The sequence below is a fragment of the Octopus sinensis genome, linkage group LG14 (genome assembly GCF_006345805.1).
Source record: "Octopus sinensis linkage group LG14, ASM634580v1, whole genome shotgun sequence".
NCBI lineage: Eukaryota > Metazoa > Mollusca > Cephalopoda > Octopoda > Octopodidae > Octopus > Octopus sinensis.
Window position 1 is genome coordinate 32,197,679 of NC_043010.1, and position 23,475 is coordinate 32,221,153.

The window sequence follows — 23,475 nt, forward strand, 5'->3', positions numbered from 1 at the left end:
AACATTTGTCTCAATACAACTATTTAGTTGTGTGCTCATTTTATCATGAAGCGCAGTGAAATGTTTTAGCAAAAATCCCTGAACCAAATCTGGTTCAGGGGTCTACCAATTTTGGTAAGCTGACAGAATTGTTAGCATGTTGGGTATAATATGATTAGTGACATTTTATCTGTCTTTATGTTCTGAGTTCAAATTCTGCTATAGTTGACTTTGGCTTTCATCCTTTCAGGGTTGATAAAATAAGTACTAGTCAAGAACTGGAGTCAATATAATTGACTTAACCCATCTTCCAAAATTGTTGGTTGTGTGCCAAAATTTGAAACCATTTTATATCAAGATAAACAGTGTATGACCTTTCAGGTGGGGCCCAGTTAGAATTTTCTTTTTTCTTCAGCTTAAGTAGCCCATCCCGCTCGAAAGGTCCCTGAATAAGGATTGTTTAAGGATATTGAACAAAACACCCATGTTTCCAGAGGTGAATTATTCAAACTCCAAATAATTCGTATCGACACATGGTTATGATGCTTCCCCACTACTTCTGCTCATGATCAGAGATGAACATATCATCAGCCACTAAGGGACATGCTCAACTGGTTAAGGTCAAACAACTGACAAGCAAATCAGTGGTATGGAGCTGAATATTTGCTGTATTCCATTTTTATACCAACACAAAACATATACATGATAACACTTCCAATGAGTTAAGATCAGAAGCCATGAGAGCCACTGTCCGGTACTGCATCAGGGCATTTATTATTATTATTATCATTATTATTATTGAGTGAGAGAGCAATGCATGCCATCAAAGTGACACTGGGGTACAAATATATGAAGCCATATATATTCATCATGCCTACTTGTCTCATAAGGGTATATCATCATCATTCATGCTTTGCTTTGGTAATCTGATATTTCGTTTTTGACACCAAAACAAAGAATTGTATTTATCTCCAAAATTATCTATAGGTTACGGCATCAAAATGGAAAGTTATTAGAGTGTTGAATATAATGTATTATGGTATTTGTTCTGATACCCTGTACTGTGAATGCAAATCCTTCAACATCAACTTTGCTTTTCATCCTTTCAGGATTGATAAAAAAAACACAAAAAACTAAAGCACCAATGGGTTGGATTGGCAGAACTATCAGAAGATCAAACAAGATATCCTGTAGTATCTCCTGTGCCTCTTTATATTTTAGCAGCAACACCTGCCTGCAATGATACTGATGCTAAGGTGTATTAGACCAAAGTGGTGGCCTGTTCCTTGATTAAACATTTGTGTCATGGACAGGAGAGATTTATTTGAATGGTCAACTGTCATTTTTCTTCAAAAAGCCTTTTACTAACCTGAAGATATATGATCAGTCTCCCTTAACACATGTTTATTGTTATATTCAAATACTTTATAGGAATGTGTTAACAATATTTGCAAACAAAACATTGCTATTTTCTGTGCCAGTTCTTCTAGATAACCTGGAAATGTCATCATGGATGCGGTAGTGCATGATTGTATTTTATATCATGTTGAAATAAAATGTTGAGCCTTAAGTATTTTGATACCACCTCACCTGAGACCATCCAAGTCTCAGGTGAGGTGTCATTATTAAACTGTTTATATTCAAATTAAAACTTTGCATCAATTTGATGCCGGAACTTTTCATTAAATCGTTACAAACACCAGCTGGTAGTATCAATAAATGAAAAAGTTAGCTGTTTTACAGAATTCCACCAAAGATTAGATTACTTTAAAAATAAATTGAAACATATGGCCATCATATTTCATTGATAGATATAAAAATACGAAACAGTTAGCTGTCACATTGTCTTCAGCAGCTGAGTGAGTGTCACTCCTTAACTTCATAATTTGCTTTTTCTTCATATTGCAGTCATTTATTGTTGCTATGTATATTATCAAATTTATTCTTATAATTCTTTCTTCTTCTCATCCTTCAGTAAAATTTCATCTTTATTTTGTGTTTTTTTCTACCCAACCAAAATCAACTCATTGCAGTGTTTTGTATTTGTTTTTGTCTTATATTCTATAGAATATATTCTGTGGAACATGAGTGCAGTGTCTTATGCTATTTTTTCTCCATGTTGTATAAAGACTTGAGTTCGTGTAATGGGGTGGAGTTATATATTTGTTGGTATCATTTTTTAATCATCCCAAAGGTATCTGTTGCTATGGCAATTGTTTCTGTTTTCAGTCCCTACATTTCAGTTATCTTTATTTCTTATTATTTATATTTTGACAGTTTCTCTCTTCTAGAAAAATATTGTCATTTGTTAAAACTGACACATGGATTAGGAGGTATTTGTTTTCCTTACAATCTTTGACAATGTTATTTAACCAATTTCCCTCAATGTTCCTGGTATGTCCCTGAATATGGTTCTGTGCTTTTCTTGGGAACTTTCTGGTGTATGTTTATACCAGCACTTTTCTGTTTGTCTTTCTTAATACTAGCATAATCCTCTGTCTAGGAAACCTTAAAATCTGTTACACACACACACACACACACACATACACACACACACACACACACATACACACACACACACACACACACACACACACATCATGAATAATGTGGTTTTTTCAATTGCATAAACTAAAAGTCAGAGGGGGACAGGATAAACCACCTGCATCAACTTGCTATAAAAGCAGGTAGAAATTTTACATTGTGCTCATTCTTAGAGCAAGTTTTGAAGAGTGCAGTTCAATTTTAACAGTTATTTTTCCAAAGGAAGTGACAAAGAAGCATATTTGGCATATTTTGCTTTATGCAAAATGCAATGGAAAGTGCAAGGAATAGTATTGCAGTATATGGGGATTGGACAATAAATGTAAGTCAGTGTCAACAGTGGTTCCAGAAATTCTGAGCCAGAAACTACAGCCTAGAAGAAAAGCCTCGTCCTGGAAGATCTCATCCTGCAAACCCTGGTGGAACAAAATCCCATTGTAATTGTTGAATAACTAGCAGAGAAGCTTGGATTTGAACATTCAACTATTCATCGACACCTGTGTGCCGTCAGAAAAGTTAGCAAATTGGGTCAATGGGTTCCTCACAAACTTTCCGAGCCTAATCTCACACTGAGTGTGAATGTGTGCTCTTCTTTGCTGTCACATCTCACGAATAAACCTTTTTTGGAGCCAATAATGACTGGTTTAAAAATGTGAAGTGCTAAAGATGATGGGTAGGGAAAGGAGAAACACTGGCACCCCAGGCTAAAGATGGTTTTCACCCATGTAAAGTGTTGTTATTTGTTTGGTGGGATATGAAAGGTTTAGTCTACTTTAAACTTTTAAACCAAAACCAAATGATAACAAAGAAGATCTACTGCTAGCAGCTTAAGTCAGCTCTAGAAGGAAAATGATCATCTTTGGTTTCAAGACAAAAGGTGTTCTTCCATCAGGATAAAGCTCAGCCACATACAGTGAGGATACCATTTGAAAGGCTGGAGCAGTTTGAATGGGAAACGATGCCCCACTCACCATATTCACTGGACATTGCCCCATCTGATTATCATTTATTCTGTAGTCTTCAAAATCATTTGAGCAGAAAAAATATGAATTCTGTAGACGAGGTTAGAAGAGTACTGGAAGAATATTTTTCATCAGGGACAAGTGAATTTTAGAAGAGGGGCCTTGCAAGTCTACCAGATAGATGGAAGAGCTTTGTAGAAAATGGAGAGTATATTTTAGATTGAAAGAAAACTTTGTTTATCTTAATTTTGTAAAATAAAAGAAGTATAAAAAACCGCATTATTTATGGGATGACTTGATATATTTATATACATATATATGTATATATATATATATATATATATATATATATATATATATATATATATATATATATATATATATATACACTAGTGAACAAAAAAGGAGAACAATTAATATTTTTTTTTTATGTCGGAAAAGCTAGTGAATGTATATATTTGTAATTGGTTTCGTAAACACGGTTAGCCATTACCTAAATTCTCTGAAAAATCTAAGTTTGTACAATGGTCTTAATAAAACTTAATAAGAACAATCACTAGTTTCGTCGAAATGTCTCATGAGCAAAATAAGAGAACAATTAGATTCCTTCAGAAATTTCTGGAAATTTCAAACACTGTTTACATTTGCAGACTCAATGATCGATTGCTTGGAAGTGACCGGGAGCTGGCATCCAGTGGGGTGGTCAGTGAAGTAGTCCTCTTCATTAGATGCAGGTGGAGTGTTGTGGAATAGTGCATATAACCTGATACAGTGCACAAAGCCATAAATATCAACACGAGTCTGAAATTTGTTACTGGATGGAGTGAGGGAAGGGTGTATATATATATAGATATATATATAGAGAGAGATATGTATATATATATATATATATATATATATATATATATATATACATATATATATGTATATATATATATATTATATATATAGAGAGAGAGAGAGATATGTATATATATATATATATAGGATAGGCTTCTTTTATAAATGTTACATGAGCATATCTGTGTGTATGTGTGTAACTGATTATATAAATATAATTTATGATAAAAATTTAGTATCATTTTGATAAAAAATCTCATTACAGTTCACTTGCATCTAGTATCTCTAACTGTCAGTCATTCCCAATCTATTGGTTGTTTTTGTTTCTCTCATTTCCATTTCAAATGCAAACAGTTAACTGAACAACTAAGTAAGGACATTATTATAGCAAGAGAATGGAAACACTGAGACAAAGGTAAAAAAATGAAGAGAATGACTCTAGCTCATGTTGAATGATTTATAGAAAGTATAAATAGCAACATATGGATGCGAGACCAGGACACTAAAGAAAGCTGATCAGAAGAGAATTAATGCATTCGAGCTTTGGTGTTGGAGAAGGCTTTTACGGATTCCATGGAAAGCGAGGCTCACCAATGGAGAAGTTCTCATGCAGATCAGGCCGAAAATGTCGCTAGAAGCTAGGATCACCAAGCATAGATTGGCATAATTCGGTCATATTATGCGGAGAAAATCCCTGGAGAAGGACATCATGCTCGGAATGGTCAGTGGCAAGAGAGGAAGAGGCCGACCAAGAACCCGCTGGTTTGACACCATCAAGAGTGATACCGGAATGGACATAGCCAATCTGAAAGAAGCGGCCCAGGATAGAACTGACTGGAGGACACTGATCCAACAAGTAACCGAGAGTCGACTTTGACTGAGCGGATAGCTAGATAGATAGATAGATAAATCTTATAAATGGGAGCAAATCCAACAGCTTCAAATGCTAAAGTGTTACTCACAAAAAAAAGGTATTTATAGACATATAGCATATTATATATATATATATGGATATTATTATCCATGTCTCTTTTACTCCATCATGTTGGATGTTAGCTATGAAAGGGCTTTTGTTGTCAATACCTTACAATGTCATTCTGCTGTCCATTCAGTTTAGTCTTCAGTTGTGTTGTTTTAACAATTCGTGTTACCATTTCTCCATTCTACTCACACCTGTTTCTTATCTCAGCTCCTCTTTTATATTTTTGCACCCGCCCCACCGAAAGAGAAAACAGTTTTATTTTTCTTGTAACTATGTCTATTAGTTTTTCTTTATTCTTTACTACATATGTTTATAGTCCAACCATAGATATGTTATAACTGCATTTTAGTTACAGAAAACACCTTTAACTGCTTTGAATACATATGTGTGTGTGCATGTGTGTGTGTGTGTGTGCATGCGTGTGTGTGTGTGTGTGAGAGAGAGAAATTGATAAATATAATCTTACAGAATAGTTTTTTTGTATCTCAAATACAGTCGTTTTTCTTATTATTTTAAACTTGAATCTTGCTAATTCCCTTAGCTTCTAGCTGAGAGTAGAATATATCTCTAACTTATTGATGCAGCTCTAGAGTATTCCTGTCTATTACTTTATATATTTATGTATTTATTATTATTCTTATCATTATTTCCATTTCACTTCTCAGAGCTCTCAATTTTACTTGCTCTGGTTAATTCTGTAAGAGCAGACAGCAACATGTTGCCAAAGGTCTCACAGGTCCCCATAATACTTAACACTCAAATATCAATATCAAAATTTTTGCATTCTTTTGAGTATGTTTGACTCTTATGTCAATTCCAATTTTTCCACCAAATTTATCAAACCTGCCTGTTAATGCCTCCAGTGCCCCAACTATTGGGATGACAGTTATTCCTTTCATCACCCACATTAATGCTATTTTGTACTTTTCAATTTTTTCCTTCTTGTGCATTCCCAGGTGTGGCTATATCTGTGATCTTGGTTTCTTCCTTTTGTCCACTACTACAAGGTGTGGTTTCCAAGAATCACTCATGGAGCCACACTGGATTGTAAAATCCCATAAGATCTTATACTCATTATTCTCAGTGACATTTTCTGATTCATGCTCATACCATTTCTGTATTCTTTCAAGACCATACTTCTCTAATGAGCAAACTGAGCTTCTTTTTGTATTCCTTTTGGGCAAGCTTGTTACACTCACTCACAATATGTGTGATTGTTTCATTTTTTCTGCCACACATCCTACAAAGGGGTGATTCACTGCTCTTGTCTATTTTGAATTTGGTGTGATTAGTTCTCAGAGCTTGTTCTTGAGCATTGCATATCAATGGAAGACTTAAAATAAGTAATCCTCAATCAAAATTACTTTTATTTAATAATATATATATATATACATACAACTCTTCCACTAAGTTCCACAAAATATTTCATCCTCACCGCCATACTTATTTCTATGAGATTATCTGTTGCCATTCTCTCCCTCATAACTACCAAATGAGAGGTATCACTGACTTGAATTTTGAAATGCCTTTTTGTCAAGTATCAATTTGTTAAAAAAGCTTTATTTATAACAGTATTAACAAATGGAATATTTTACCACGAAAGTTAAAAAACATTTTTGCGCTGTCAAATTTCAAAAAATTATTAAAAACCCACCTGCTGCTGAACCAAACACATTTATAAACTTTATTTTATAGACCTACAGCATTTATAACATTTGTAATATTTTATATTTCCAAACTTAAAGAGATTTACTTTTTATATATGTTTTTGACTGCCTTGCTAAGGAAGTTTCTTTTTTTATAATTATTGATCTATTTATTTTTTTATTTTTTGACCTCCTACCAAGTTGCCCAAATCAGCAAAGCTGCCAAAGGGCTTAATTTGATTATTTATGTAATTTCTGGAAAAAATTTTTGTAATCTTTACTTATTGTAATCTATAAAGAAAAATATTCAAAGTGAATTGGATTAATAATAATAATAATTATTATTTTAAAAAATTCCTCAGTGCATCTTTTCAGTTCACTTTTCCAGGTATTGGTCTCTCTTTCCCTTCCATTTCTTTGATATTCATTTTTATTTTCCAGTAGTTTAATCTTTTCTCCATTTTGTTTTTTAAATGTTTTTGGGTGTGTCACATTTTCACTTGGCATCATGTTGCTATTTCTAACAGCAACAACCAAAAGTTCAATCTGCTGTTTGATGTACCATCCCAGAATGTTTTCCTCATTGACATCACAGATCTTGCATCCTGTGAGACCTCTTCCTACGTTATATCTATACATATGCAGTCTATCGATATCACTTTTAGGATGCAGTTCTTTGTTCATTGTCATCATTTTCCTGGTTTTTCTATCCTTTTCCTCAAGTTGTTCTTTGTCCACCAAACAACACCTGTACTGTATTGTATTAAGGAAACAGCCCATGCATTCATTGCCCTGATAGTAGACTCCTTCCATTGAGTCTACTATCCATAATTAATTTGGATCTCCTGAGGTATTCCCATGTAAAGCTTTCCTTCATCTTACTCCCCTTGATTTTGTCGTACATATCCATCCATCCCAACATCTTTGATTCTCTTGCTATTAGGTAGTTCTACACCATCAGAAGACACCGCTTTGCTTTTTTTTTATAATAAGAATACCACATTTTTTAATCTCAAATTCCATCCTGATATACTTACTGAATATCTGTACTGTCTGACATCTGGAATGTTGTCATATGTTCATTGCCTTCTACCAGCTGAACACTGCAATAGGTGGAAGTTCCACTTTAACAATATTTAGAGAGCTAGTGGTGGATAAGAATGATGATATTCTTGGGGAAACTCTTGGCATTGACAAGGTTGAATTATGGTCTGTTCAGTAGAACTTGAAGACCAAGGATTGCTATGGATAACTTTTAGAAATATTTGGCCTAGCAGCACTACTGAGAGACACTACTAGTTAAAAATAGACTCTACAAGCATGGAAATACCTATTTCTTTACTACCCACAAGGGGCTAAACATAGAGGGAACAAACAAGGACAGACAAAGGGATTAAGTCGATTACATCTACCCCAGCGTGTAACTGGTACTTAATTTATCGCCCCCGAAAGGATGAAAGACAACGTCGACCTCGGCGGAATTTGAACTCAGAACGTAGCAGCTGACGAAATACCGCTAAGCATTTCGCCCGGCGTGCTAACGTTTCTGCCAGCTCGCCTCCTTCAAGCATGGAAATACCACCAAGCAGCACTGTCAAAGATGCATGCAGAGTGATAAAATCATGCAGCATGCAGTAATGTAGTGTTCAAGCATTGCTGACTTGTGGAGTTATGTTGTATGTAGGATGGATATCGCTATCAGCTGAATACATACTGTAGATAATCTTGCAAGTATTATAACATAGCATCCTATATCTTCTCACATTTAGAATTTCCAGCTTATTCTTAAGATTCTCACAATTTCTGTTGTTATTTCTCCTTTTTCCTCATAACTAGATATCCTTGCAGTATATTTGTATTTGTCTTGTACACAGAAAACCAGTTTTGCTTGTTTTGGTGCTATTTTATTAATTTTCCATTATTATTTATCTGATTACTTTGGTAGTTTTACAGTGGGTAATAAGTTTTCTACTACCCTGCATTCGTGATAAATATAATCTTTCTCTGTTAGATTTTGGGCTGCGTATTCTAAATGTAGTCAATTTTCTTCCTTTATATCTAGTGTTGCTATGTCCAACTGAGAATTGCATAACCATGTATCATTACTGAGATAGCTACAGTATTGGTGTCTCTTAGTTTACTTTTTGCATTTAACTCTGTTTTAACATTTAAATTCCTACAGTGATCTCTTTCCTGTTAGAAACTAGAGATTTTGATGAAAATGCAGTTAGTCCAGTATAAAAGCATAACTATGGTATAAATTTGAATGAAAGTTGGTGATAGGATGTAATGATTGTTGGTGTACATTGGGAATATATGATTTACCTGTTGTCATATCATTGTCACGTGTAGAATATAGTTAAGACAATTACAGGTAAATGTTTTTACATATATTGAAGATATTGGTTTCTAGGCATCATTTTTCTATCCTGGAACTGAATTTGTGCTCAGAATTCTCTGTAACTTGAAAACTGCACAACTTCCATTAGCAAAAGTATTCAGAGATACACTTTCCTCTTTTCTATTGATGTAACGAAAGTGACATCGTCTTGTTGATGTGCATACCTTGTCGTTTCAGCGTACATCTTGGCAAAACTTTTCTTCAGGAAAATGTTAGAGAAAATGTTTAGTAAGTTTTGCTTCAAAGTTCAACTATTTTGTAAGGCTCACATTACTAATGGAAACATCACCTTGTGTGCATTGGGAGCATGAAATGAGTTGTAATAAATAGAGATTGACTCTATTCATTGAAATGAACAACTTTTTGACTGTATGTCTGTCTTCCTCATTCAGAATATGCAGAAATACAAAAATTCAAAATTAGAAATGAAAATCCTGCATTACTTTCTGGACAAAAAGGCGTCATCAGTTTTCACCTGTTCATAACTTGTAGCAAGGAAACAGAAAAAAATGAAGAAAGAAAGAAAAAAAAAAAGAACCCAGTCAAAAAGTTTTGTGTAAATCTGATGGAATTTCCCTGTCAATTTGTTCATTGCTCCAGGGCATGACATTAGTAATTTACAAATATATTTATCTTTATGTGTTTTAAGAACTGAAAATGCAATGACTTCAGAATATTTTCTGACAATCAGTACTTTCAGGTGTTCCTTAAATTTACAGCTGTTTGATAAAATGTTTGGCAAGTTCTGTTGAATTATTGTTATTGTGCCTGACATCATAGCTATAACCATTGAATCTTTATTTAATTTTTCTTTTGCGCAACCAAGATATATCAAGTTATGATTCATACATTCTGCTGTAAGCACCAAATGGAAATTTTTGAAGGTCTCATCTTCAGTATAAATCATAACATTTCTGTTATAATTTACTATGGAGTGGACTTATTTTTTTACACAATGAACAGGGCTTACCTTGCTTGCAACTGTTTTTAGGGATACAGTATTCAGAAACTCCAATGGAGTTTTTATTAAGATAGGGGCTAACATCTGAAGAAATATTTGCATGAAATAAGGATATTTTTCTGAAATATGTTGGTAACTTTAATGGACATTTTAGAAATACCAGCGAAATTTCAGTGTCAGTTAATCACTAAAGGAATACAGTCATAAATTTTACTTCATATGCTAAAATTAGGAGTGAAAGTTTGATTTTCTTTGCTAATTTTAGCTATGTCATTTGCAATTTCCTTCAGTTGTGATTCACAACAACTTTTGACACAATGGTACACAAAAGTATTTGCATGTTTCTGATAACCCTCTATGTCAGTACAAATCTGTTTTATCTTCAGAAACTGGGATTTTGGATTTGACTTATTGTCTCATGTGGATGGTTGGAACATGATATCAGGCACACTAACAGTAGGTATCACTATGAATTTTTGAAAATATTTAAATGTAATTTCTACTGTACTTTTTCTTGGAAAGTATGCAAAAAGAAACATTTTGATACCTCATTTGTGAAATTTGGATGAATATTTTAGGAAATAGGACAGGTCAAATGGTCAGTGAATTGGTTGAAATCTTGTCTGATTGCTCTAAATGGTAATTAGCCATATTTGTGATGTCATATTTTTAAATCTGAGGTGATAAGCATCTCCAAATTACACAAATTAATAGTGTCCATGGTATAGCAGTTGCCTTTTCTTTTTCTTTTTTCAGGTTCTTGAAAATAAAACTTTTTTTGGCAATATTTATGTAAAGTTTGTATTGTTACATGTAATAAACTGTTGATTTCATGTTGTTCTCAGACCTAGCTAAATCAAAAAATACAAACTACAGGGACTTGAGTTTTAATATATTTGTAGTAGGTATAGAACTAAATATTTTCTGAGATTTGGGGGCATGATATCATTTCAATAAAATTTTAATGGACTATTAAAAATGGTGGAGTTTTGAATCAGGATGCCCACATAAGTTGGATTTTCTCCTTTTTGACTGGTATTTTTCCAATGTATTTTTTCACCACTGCCTTGAAAATGATGGGGGAGAAGGAGTGAACTTTTTATGAAAAAATTTTTTTTTGAAAATTAATGTTTTTTTTTCACCTGCCCTCTTGACCGATTTTGGCCAATATATTTTTTTTATACTACACACGTGAAAACAATGGGTGAAACCTTTACAGAAAAAAACGGAAAATATTTTCAAACAAAAGGTGTCTGATTTAATGGAGATTTAGCTGTTGTTTCTAGTACATTCCACGACCACCTGGCACCTTTCACAGAATTGTATGCAGACCTAGATTAAAAAACAACAAAATATGAAAACTAATTCCTTCATTTAGCATTAGAAACATCTGTAACTTAGAATAAACTCATTTATAGGAGCAAGAGATTAAAAAAGAACAATCCAAAATGAACTAGCACTACTTGTGAATATATAATCACTACCACAAATTATCTGACTATATTCAAAATCAAGGGGAAAAAATCACTTCAGACTTTAATAATCTACAAATAATATTCATTGCACAATATAATTTTTATTGATGAAATTTGACCAATATTTCTCAAATGAAAATTAAATTTACATGTACAAGAATATCTGCTAGGTAAAATTTGGATGTTGCTCTCCACAGCAAGAGGGAATAAACAATAGATGATTCCATGCTAATTTTGGACTCTAGAAGACTTATGTAGCTCAATTTAGTGCAATTTTCATAGAAATATGTTTACTTAGTAATTAATTTGTCCATTTGAAATTCTTCTCTAGCTCAATATTCGAAGCCTTAGATTCATGTTCCATTTGACTTCTCAACATGCATTAATCCTATATGAGCAACTGTGGTAGCACTATCCTCTTTATTGATTTTGCACTTTTAGCCACATCATGACCAGATTTGGCAGTGACTGTTTATATTTGTGAGAAATTGTTCTTTCTTATGATATAAAAATCTCAAAGAAAATATGTTCTTTTCACTTTTCATAATGATTATCTGACCTACCTCCATTGATTTCTGTAACAAAATAAAGCAGAAAAAGTCCTCTTTAGGACTGTGTGATTTTCAGCACAAATCAAGTTATAATGCCTCAGTGCATTGAAGTAGGATGAAAGCTGTCATCTAGCAGTCAAAAATATAAAAACTGGACAAAGTTTGTGAATGGGCAGAAATATCATGATGATTGAAGGGCACTGGCACAAAATGTGACAGATTTTGATCAAAACTATATGAGAAGAAAGAACTTTCTAATGATATATAATTTTCCACCGAAAAAAAAAATATTTTGACACGAAAATGATCAAGCAAAGAGTGTGTGTTTCTGCATGGCCAAACTGTGCTTGTCTTCCTTCTACAATGCTCTATAGTGATAATAGTGATACATAATAACAATAATTTGATGAAACTTGTTGAATATTTTCTGAAATAGTTGTAAATTTGAGAAACACCTGAAAGTATACATTCTCAGAAAATATTCTGTTACCATTGTACTTTCGGTCCTAAAAGCACATGAGAATAAATATATTTGTGAATTACTAATGTTACTCCTTGGGGGAATGAACAAAATGGTAGAATTCCATCACATTTACACAAAACTGTTTGACTAAGTGTTCTCTTTCCTGTTTTCCATGTTCTTACTTTCTTCTTTTCTCTTTCTTTTCTTTGTTACCAGTTGTGAACAAGTGAAAATTAATGACATCACTTTGTCTAGAGAGGAATACAGGCTTATTCCACTTCAAATTTTAAATTACTGTATTCTGCATATTCCTCATTTTGAACCCAGGGAAGACAGACATATTGAAATTTTGTTCAATTCAATAATTAGAGTCAATCTGTATTTATTACACATCATACTGTCCTCTTCCTCCTCATCTTCTTCCTCTTCTCCTTCTTCCTCTTCCTCCAGTATGGATATAAAATGGTTTTCCATTGTTTTTTCTTCATGATAACTGCGAAATTCTGACAAAAGGTCCGTGTCAGATAGTAGCTTTCTAATATGAGTTATTCTAAGGAGGAAAGATTTTAGGAGTACTTGCATGTTTGCCTTGATATTCAGCTGTTCCAGGTAATATGATTTTTTTTTTTTTTAAGGATTGAACCTAATGCTTCGAGGAGAACTGGTACAACTTTCACTTTTGTTTCTGGATATCTCTACTTTTAAATCTTTTGAGATTCTCTTTACTTACTTGTTTGCAATATATATATATATATATATATATATTGGTAAAAACGGTAAGATAACAAAAGAAAGAAAGAGACCTCAATATTATGTAAATAGAGGAATTTATCTGTAAAATAATATGTGACAATTATTCAGTAGCCAAGATAAAACTCTGAGTTTCGGAGTTTCGGAGATGGTGGTGTGGATTTCCACCTCGGCGTCCGAAACTCAGAGTTTTATCTTGGCTACTGAATAATTGTCACATATTATTTTACAGATATATATATATATATATATATATATATATATATATTATATATATATATATATATTTGTCTGAAAGGATTAAAACATCTGTTATAAGGCATTCTCTTTTTTATTATCATGTATGATGATCTTTGGTTTCTTGTGAAATGTTTAATTGTTTTATCTGTCTCATGTCTTGGTTTACCAGGGTCATTCACACCTTTTCCTGATACATGAGTGTACAACTTGTTTGAAGTATTATAGTCATACTTTTTTTTAGAAAATGTTGAATTTAAATAGAAGCAAGTCTTACCATGACATCATTTGTATTCCTTCTGCACTAACATTTCATGGCCTTCTGCAAGATAATCAATATTTCCTACTTGCACTTGTTTAACAAACAAAATGATGGAGTAAATACTGTTGTTCACTGAAATAATGTTTAGTACCCTGATCTTGAGCAGCCACCCACAAACTCTCAGTTTTTCTCTTTAAATCTTTGAAGCCACTCCCACAATGAGTCAGGATTTTTCACATTCTTGATGTCTCCATGGCACTGTTCAAGTAACAGCATTTCTTTCAGCATTCCCTTTCTTTCACAAATTGTTCTGCTTTGGTAAGTTTTCTTCTATTCAAGTAAGTCCTAGTTCTATTGCAGCAGATTATATTATTATTTTTGTCTTATATAAGAAACCATCATTTGGAATTGATTCCATGCTACAAATGCTGATTTTATCTGATTTTTTTTCTTTTTGCAACAAGTCATATAGATGCTGTGACCGTTTTTTTTCCAACTACAATTTATCATCATATTTTTCATTCTTATTCATAGTATCGATAGTGTACATATTGTCAGGATCTCTCCTTAAAACTGTGGAGCCATTTAAGCTTTATCTATTTATGCTTAATAAAACCTGTGAAAGTCATAATGAAATTCTTGGTTTCAGCTCTCGTTGCTAACATTGTTGCTTCATTTCAACACTGCCATTTTTTCTTCTTCCAGATCCAAAGATTATGGAGGGACATTCAAGAGAATTAATTTCACAGAAAATGCTCTGATATATTATTATTTTACATCTAATGTCAATCACAACAAGGTTTGTGTTTTATATCTCCATTAGAATTTTAGATTTATTATTCCATTCTTGCATGATTCGGATCTTGTTTTGCGAAAGCAAATGCTTTTTTTTTCCTTACAGCATTTCCTACAATAAACTATGAAGTTGAATCTGTTCTTATTTGTTTAGCTTCCTTTTCATAATAGTAGGGGTGTGAGTTGAGTAAAATTTGACTGCATTGTTGATTCATGGAATAAGAACCGAAACTGCTCTTCTTGTTAGTTAAGCAGTGTTATGTACTCAGTAGTACAGCACAATGACTACTATGGTAAGAGGTGACCAACACCTGTACAGTTTAAGTTGGTTGGCCATTTGGTCTTCTACCTTAAACTGTACAGTTGGTGGTTTCTTTACACATCCAGCTCCTCCTTGTTGTTGATTCATTTTCTTTCTTTTTTCTTTACCTTGTTACTGTCAAAATTTCGGTGTGTTTGACATGTTTGCTGTATTTGTGTCCATGCATACACAAATGCATGTTTATGTTGTATAAAACTCACCTTGAGATAACCATACACTAATATTTTTACAGTAAAGCTGTTATATGAAAACGTTTATGTGAGAATATAATTTTGCATTTTCATTTTCATATTTTGATACATGATAGTAATATTTACCTTCTATGTTAAAAACTAAAATTGATTTCATTCAAGTATATATATGTATGTATGTATGTATGTATGTGTATGTATGTATGTATGTATGTATGTATGTATGTATGAGTGGATGTATGTATGTATGTATGTATGTAAGTATGTATGTATGTATGTATATATATATATATGTATGTATTAATCAAAAATATATTAATCAAGTATATATTAATCACCTACACCACTAAATGGTATATACAGGTGCTTACAATTATCAAGTATTCACCCTGAATTTATGTATGTATATATATATATATAAGTTCTTTTCATCTGGGAAGAATCAGATCATCCTGCAGCTCAACAAGATGCCTCAGCTTGTTCAGGAGTTTCTTTGCCTTACTTAAGCAGTTCTCATTGACCTTGTCTATCGGAATTTGTCCCTTGTGCCTCTTGTATGAGTGGTAGCCAAAGTTTCTCATTCAGAGCCAGTTTCATGGTGATGACTCCAACACCCATCTCACTCACCAAAGCCTAGATTCCCTTACTTGGATCATCCATCACCTTGTCCTGCAGGTGTTGGATGAATTCTGCCATGTGAACACTGTCAGAATGCCTGCTGTGTCCCTTCCTACATCTCACAGCTTCGTAGTCTCCATTGCAGCTGTCTGTATCATGTCTTACAACCTTTACAGTGTTCCCTGAGCATTGAGCTGCAATCATGATGTCAACATTTTATTATCTGATGCAAATCATCATGATACATATAACTCTTTTCCAGTATTCAGATGGCTTCCAATCCTCCATATCAGCTAACTTTTTTTCAACTACAACTGTAATTCTTATGCTGTTGACTGTTCACCAATGCATCAAGCTGTTCCTGAAAAGAGAAGACAAAATATTGTTAGAGTCCACCTAAACACTGTGTGTGTGTGTGTGCATGTGCATGTGTGCATGTGTGAACCCTAAAATGTATACAGAAAATTCCCAGAGTTTTTCAAATACATGATCAATGGCAGAGAGAAAACAAATTATAATCTAAAGCATGTGGGTAATGTAGATAATATGTTGTTAACAATCAGTGAACTGTCAAAAATGAAGGTGTAAAGATGGAAGCAGTTAAATAAAACTGGGCATCAAATTGTTCCCCTAGAGCCCGCTGTTTTATCCTGTTGTGTGCAGACAACACAAAACTCTAGCTAACATTAATTTTTAAATGAAAAACATTGCCAAGCAAATTAAATCATCCAGTATTCCTCTTGTCCATTACAAAGGGCGAATGGACAAGGCATTGTGAAATTGTAGTTAGAAAAAGTAGTTACAACATCTATATGGCCTATTGCTAAAAGAAAAGGATAGAAACAGCATTTGTAGTATGGAATCAAATCCAACCCCACAAAATGGAAGCAATGAAGAAGAATAATTGAGTGATTAAAAACTAAAATGGCAGCAATTCTCAGCATTTTAATGTTGCAGTTACAACCAGTGAATACATCTTTCAACAAACCACTACAAATGTTTTGAACAAGTGGAAGTGGAGTGGAACAAGGCTGAAAGAATTCACTGTGACTTAAGTATGTCAAAGTGGTTAAGTCATAGGCAGCTAGAAATAATAACCACACTCTTACAAAAAATGTTGACTCGGTAAGAAAGTGGCTAACAATAAGATAATCTTCTTTATGAAGATAACAATAATCCAGAAACAGCTAACAACAGTGACTTTGGTGTAGATGACAACAATAATTTATGCTTTGATAGATATATATTTAGTAAATTAAACATGGGGTCTTCAGGTATCTGTGATATCCTTGAGAAACATATTTCATATTATAGATTAATCTTAAAATGAGGAGGTGATGGAAATCTCTTTCTTTTTATTAGTGACATTTTCTGTTCCTCTCTTACACACACTCTTCTTCTTATTATAATGGAGTTGAATAGTTTGGATTTTGATAAACCCTGTGGATAGTTCATAGTAACCATCTCTGATAATAATTTTTTTTTAATATTCAGCTATTATGTTCTTAATTATAGAGTTTACAAGTACATTCTTTCATAATATATTTATCATTCATTAAAATTTTTTTTCCAAAATATACCTTGCTAATTATAGGATCTGTCACATCACTTTTGATGTTTTATGAACTGAGAATTATGGTACTTATTGATTGGTTTTTAAAGTCTTTCACAACACAATTGTGGCTTTTTATAATTGTTCTCCATTGAAAAGGACACAGTTGTATTGGACAAAGCATTTTAGTTCTGACTGAACGTGCTTATATAATAAACAACTGCAAGTTACTATTTTAGAATGAATAACTGTTATTCCAATCACAGAGGATGACTGGAACCTGTGAGCTAACAAATAATGTGCTCATAAGTTTACTCTATTCTTTTATATATGTTTACTTGCTTATGACAGCCCAAGGTGGTGACAGCATCAGTCTAGGACATTCATTCTCCCCCACCTCTGGCACATTGTCTCTCATGTAAGAGGACATGGCTGACAAGATCAATATGAGAGAGGCACTGACAACACTGGCTGTTTGTACACATGCATCATACAGTCTACCATTTACTCTGGGCAAGAAGCCTTTTGTCACCAGCAGAGGTAGGAGCTCTCTGAACTTTGCCCAGGCTATTCTTATTCTAGCAGCTACACTATCAGAGTATCCAGCCCTGCTACTGACTTGGTCCCCTAGGCAACAGAAGCTATCATCAACTACTTGTAGTTTTTCTCTCTGGAATGTGACAGAAGCTGTTCTCTACACATTTTCAGTGTTTATAGCACCTGAGCATTTGCCACATACAAAAACTATCATCCCAGTTAGCTTTCCTTTGATATTATTGCACCTCTTATGTGTCCATAGCTTACACTGGGTGCATCTTATGGAGTTTCTGCCTACACCTTTTCTACAGATCGAGCAGGGCCAGATACCTCAAGGGATTTATGGTTTGTCTGTCTTCCTACTCTTTTGTAGTTGATAATTTTCTTCCATTATTTTGAAAAACTTGAATATTTTGAATGCTCCATTTCCACATTTGGTACCTGTAAAATTCACATCAGAAGAAGAAATAATGCAGGTAACAAAATGCAAAGATTCTTGTGGGGTGCGTGAAATAATTGAACAGAGTAATACCAAAAAATTAAAGAATGGGTAAGAATTGAAGGTTAATGCAAAAATGGATTGCAAGACAAAGCATCTCAGTTATGCATCAGGATTTGTATCATTTTGTTTTTTAAGACTTGTTTTATATAATCAATAATTTTTAATGCAAGGAAATTTTTCTTCATATATCATCTACTAAATAAATGGAACTGTATGTGTGTCAAGCCCTGAAGGGCTCTGAAACAGTGCAACCTTGAGAAAAACGAATTTGATTTTTGAAATCTGTCCCAAAGAGAATGTTACCCATAAATAATAATAATAAATATAATTTACTACGAGATATAACTCAAATTTTAGATTTAAAAAAACTCTATCTGTCACCATCAATCTCTCTATCTCTATATATTTACCTCACTCTTTATCATTCTCTCTCTCCCCCTCTCTCTCTCTTTCTCACTCACTCTCTCTCTTTCACTATGTATATATATATATATATATATATATATATATATATTATATATATATATATAATATATATATATATATATACATGTATATATATATACATATATATATATACATATGTATTAACTCATAGTTTCTTTCATTTTGTTTAAAACCTCATCTTCTAATGTTATGATACGCAGCTATCATGTATTTATCCTGTCTTCTGTTTAGGTAAAAAATGATGAAACTTTAATTCTCTGTAATATTTTTCTAAACTTTTTGCTGGAATTAATGAATCACAAAATCAGATTCAATGTGAAAAGCTACATCAGTATACCAAATTGTCAATGTCTTTCATTTTTCACTTTTCTTAAAGTAGACTTCCCCATCTCTCTATATATATTTACCACACTCTTTCTCACTCTCTGTAAAAGTATAGTACTCATGCCAAGTGTGTGTGTGTGTGTGTATGTTTGTCCATGTGTGTGTGTGTGCATGTAAGAAGTTCCATCATAGTAAAAGAATGGTTTAAAAAAGTATATGAAAGATAATTTATTTTAATAGCATACTTTTCTGTAATATTTTTCTAACACACACACACACATACACACATGCATGCACACACACACACGAACATGCTTGGTGCTGGATGGGGTGGTTAAAAATTTAAATTAAAAAACCTTTGTAGTTGCTTAAATCCTAACAGGTTGACCACCACATCATCATTCCTTAAAATGTGCTTATGGGGAGAGGAAAATATTGAAAAACTTTAATATTTACAACGTGAAATAATTCAACTTTTATATTAACAAGTACCAGGTGATTGTTGGATGTGCTAGAAACAACAGCCAACTCTCCCTTAAATCACCTTTTGTCTTAAAATTATTTTGAAATTGTAAGCTGAAACAAATTCCAGATTTGGACTGTTTGTAATTTTAAAAAACATTTCGAAAATATCCCAGAAATTTTAGGATTCATAGGGGATGCAGGATTAATAATAAAAAAAATTAATTTTATTTTTGTTTATAAATTATGCCTCATTTACTGTTTGAAAATAAAGGAAGTGGGAATTGTAATGAGGTTTTCCGAATTCCAAAACATTATTTTTTTCTACTTTCAAAGATTCTCCCATCATTTTTGAGTGTGTAGTGTAAAAAAAAAGTTGGACAAAACCAGTAATGAGTTGAGGAGTAGGGGAGGGAGTTGAAAAAAATAAATTTTCTGAAAAATTTGTTTTTTCTTTTATTGGAAAGGCATCTCCAATTGTTTTAAGTGCACAGAGCAAAAAAAAAATATTGGACAAAACTGATCTCGAAGTGAGGAGGGAGATTCATAAATTTCAAAAAATGTTTTTCATAAAATGCTTCCCTCCATCATGTGCAAACAAAAAAATTGAAAAACTCTTGTCAAACAGAGAAAACCCTACTTATGTGGGTGTGCAATTCTGAAAGTCCATCAAGGTCTATTGTGAAAATTAGCTGGCAACAACGGAATACTCAGATAGTATATATATATATATATATATATATATATACACACACAAACACACATACATATCCTTTTCTCCTTTCTTTTCACTTTTTCTCTCTCTTTCACTTCATTCTTTTTTCCCTTCTCAATCTCATTGCGAACCAGATTGTGCCATCATTTTCAATCATTCTATTTCATTCCCTAGCTTTCCTTTGACCTCAAAATCATCATGTAAAACACTTATCTTATATTTGATATCATATTTTTCTTTGTCTTGCTTCTTGTAGTATTTTTTTTCTTTTTAACATGTTTATTTTTTGGCATATTCATCCTCAGCATGCACTTCTTTTTCTTTATATGTCTGTGCTTTTTCAAGCATGTGCATTTGATTGTTGAACTTCATGTAACTATGATTTTTGTCATCTCTTTGTTGCATAGTCTTTCTTGTGTGTGAGTGTGTGTATGTGTGACCTTGAAGAGGTTTTGGGGGTCTGATGACATGCGATAAAGCTAAACCCTTTATGGGCAGGAAACCCAGGATAATCCCATAAACCAGCCTTCCCCATTGAAATATTCACTGCTCTTCCTCTTAGAGTGTGCTTCATCTCTGGATTTATGTTTTCTACAAACAATATATATATTTATATATATATGCACACATATACGTGTATATATATGCACATATACATTTATGCATGTATGTACATCAATATTTTTTTTTCTTTGCCGTAAGGCACAATTCCTAACACGCCAGTTGAATTCAATTCGTTTCCTAGTCGAGAGACACCTGTTGTGATGTCCTGTTATTATTATTATTATTATTGTTTTTTCGTATTATTTTTATATTTATATTCATGTAACATCGTCCGTTTTTCCGTCCTTGTTTTGTATACATTCGAAACTTTTTGCCAAGGAATCTAATGCTGTTAGCTTGGGGCTGGCCAGATTGGAGCAATCTCAAGATTAATCAACCGAAATTGCGAGGATGATCTGGTTCTTGACTAAAGATTAAAGGCTTCGAATGACCCATCCATGTTTTTTGTATCGTCTTCTGGATGTTTTGCGTTCTTGTTCCATTTTGTATTTTCATATATATATATATATATATATTATATATATATATATATATATATATATATATATTAGTATTTTATAAGCTTAAATCTTATAAGCAATAAATGTGCAATGACTAAATAAAATAGTCTAATAATGGGGCATATAAGCCCTTGATGGAAAAGCGTAGGTTTTCCCATATGTGTGGGACTCGAACCCACACCTCTTTGTTTTCATGCTACCATTACACTAGCACATCAACCTGCTACATTCCGTCAGATTTAAGAACTATAATTAGTTCATAGTGCTGTTTTTGTAAACAAACTTTCATGTGCTTTTATTGTGAAGGTATTTGTTAAGCAGTGTCGATTTTTACACTTCTGTAAGTAATAATAATAGTAAGGGCTTATATGTCCCATCATTAGACCATTTTCTTTAGTCATTGCTTGGTGATTGCTTATAAGCTTTAAACTTATAAATACTATAATTATTATTTACAGAATAGTAAAAATTGATACTGCTTACAAAAACCTTCACCTCTCTCTCTTTCTCTCCCCCCCTCTCTCTCTCTCTTTCTCTCCCCCTCTCTCTCTCTCTTTCTCTCTCTCTCTCTTTCTCTCTCTCTCTTTCTCTCTCTCTCTATATATATATATATCGAGAGAGAGGGAGAGAGAAAGGCAGTTTTCATCTATTAAACTCTGTCAGTTAACCTGTCACTATAGTAGGAAACAATTTTGTATGATGGTGCAGAGTGGAATCAAAATGAGAATTACATCGTTGTTAAGCAAACTTCTTAATCACACAAAACATTTAGTACTAATTGCAATAGGCATGACAGTTGAAATATTTGTTGGAAAATAATTTGGAAGTTGTCATGGGCATGCCTTTCCAAAGTGACAAAATAAATAATCTACTTTCTTGTGATTTGAACTAAAAAAAAAAAAAGATAGTGATCAGAGGAAAGCATTTATTTAATCACACTACCACTTCTGAATGTAACAAACAGAAACTATTAGATTTGTTCATTTGTTTAAGCTGAGCGTGAGCCAAATACTGCAAAACATTCTGTTGTTTTGTACCAGCTAATGTGCAAAAATAATAAATTCTCTGATTTTTTTCTGCTTTTTCCCCTCTATTACTGTTCCACTGTTCCACATGTTTATTTGCCAATAAACCACTTTGATATTTTCCAGTAACATGATATATATATGTTATTCCACTCTGTTTTAACTCTTTTTTAGTTTTTAAAATACAAAGTTGTAATTGCATTAGTCAAGCTAATATTCATCTTTTAAAAATATTTCCAGGTAATGGGAACTTATTTTTACATATTTAAGTTTAAGTTAATGTAAACATAACTTTATGTATAAGGAATTCATTTCACCACCACATAGCTTCAAGTTTAATCCAACTGCATGGTACCTTTTACAAGTCTCTTCTACAATAGCCTCAGTTGATAGAAGCCTTGTGAGTGAAATTTTGCTGATGAAAATGGCCAGAATTCTGTTGTTAAGGCCACAGTTTTTTTTTGTGCATATGTGCATGTGTTTGTGTTAAACCAGGTGACATAATTCATCTCCTGGTTTAAAACCACCAGTTTGTCTATTTCTGTGTACCCTAAGTGGAGCCTTTTCTGATGTAATTATTCAGGCCAAGCAAGGCAGTGAGCTGGCAGGTGAAATGCTTAGTGGTATTTTGTTTGTCTTTACATTCTGGGTTCAAGTTCCGTCGAGGTCAACTTTGCCTTCCATCTTTTCCGAGTTTATAAATTAAGTACCAGTTGCATACTGGGGTCGATCTAATTGACTGGTCCCCTCCCCCAAAATTTTAAGCCATGTGCCTAGAGTAGAAAAAAATTATTCAGGCCAAATTACTAGTATGAGGAAAACTTCCACCTTTTTCCCCATTTGTCTTTGAAACCCTGAAAAAGTCAAG

The 23,475-nt window shown here is 33.0% G+C and overlaps 1 protein-coding gene across 1 annotated transcript in view; it reads left to right on the forward strand.

Moving 5' to 3' along the window:
- LOC115219083 (VPS10 domain-containing receptor SorCS3-like) overlaps window positions 1–23,475 on the forward strand; it is a 722,157-nt gene that overhangs the window by 277,631 nt on the left and 421,051 nt on the right. The window contains exon 3 of the mRNA XM_029789149.2: window positions 14,759–14,852. The gene's annotated coding sequence lies outside the window, so the exon portion shown is untranslated. The remainder of the gene's footprint in view (window positions 1–14,758; window positions 14,853–23,475) is intronic.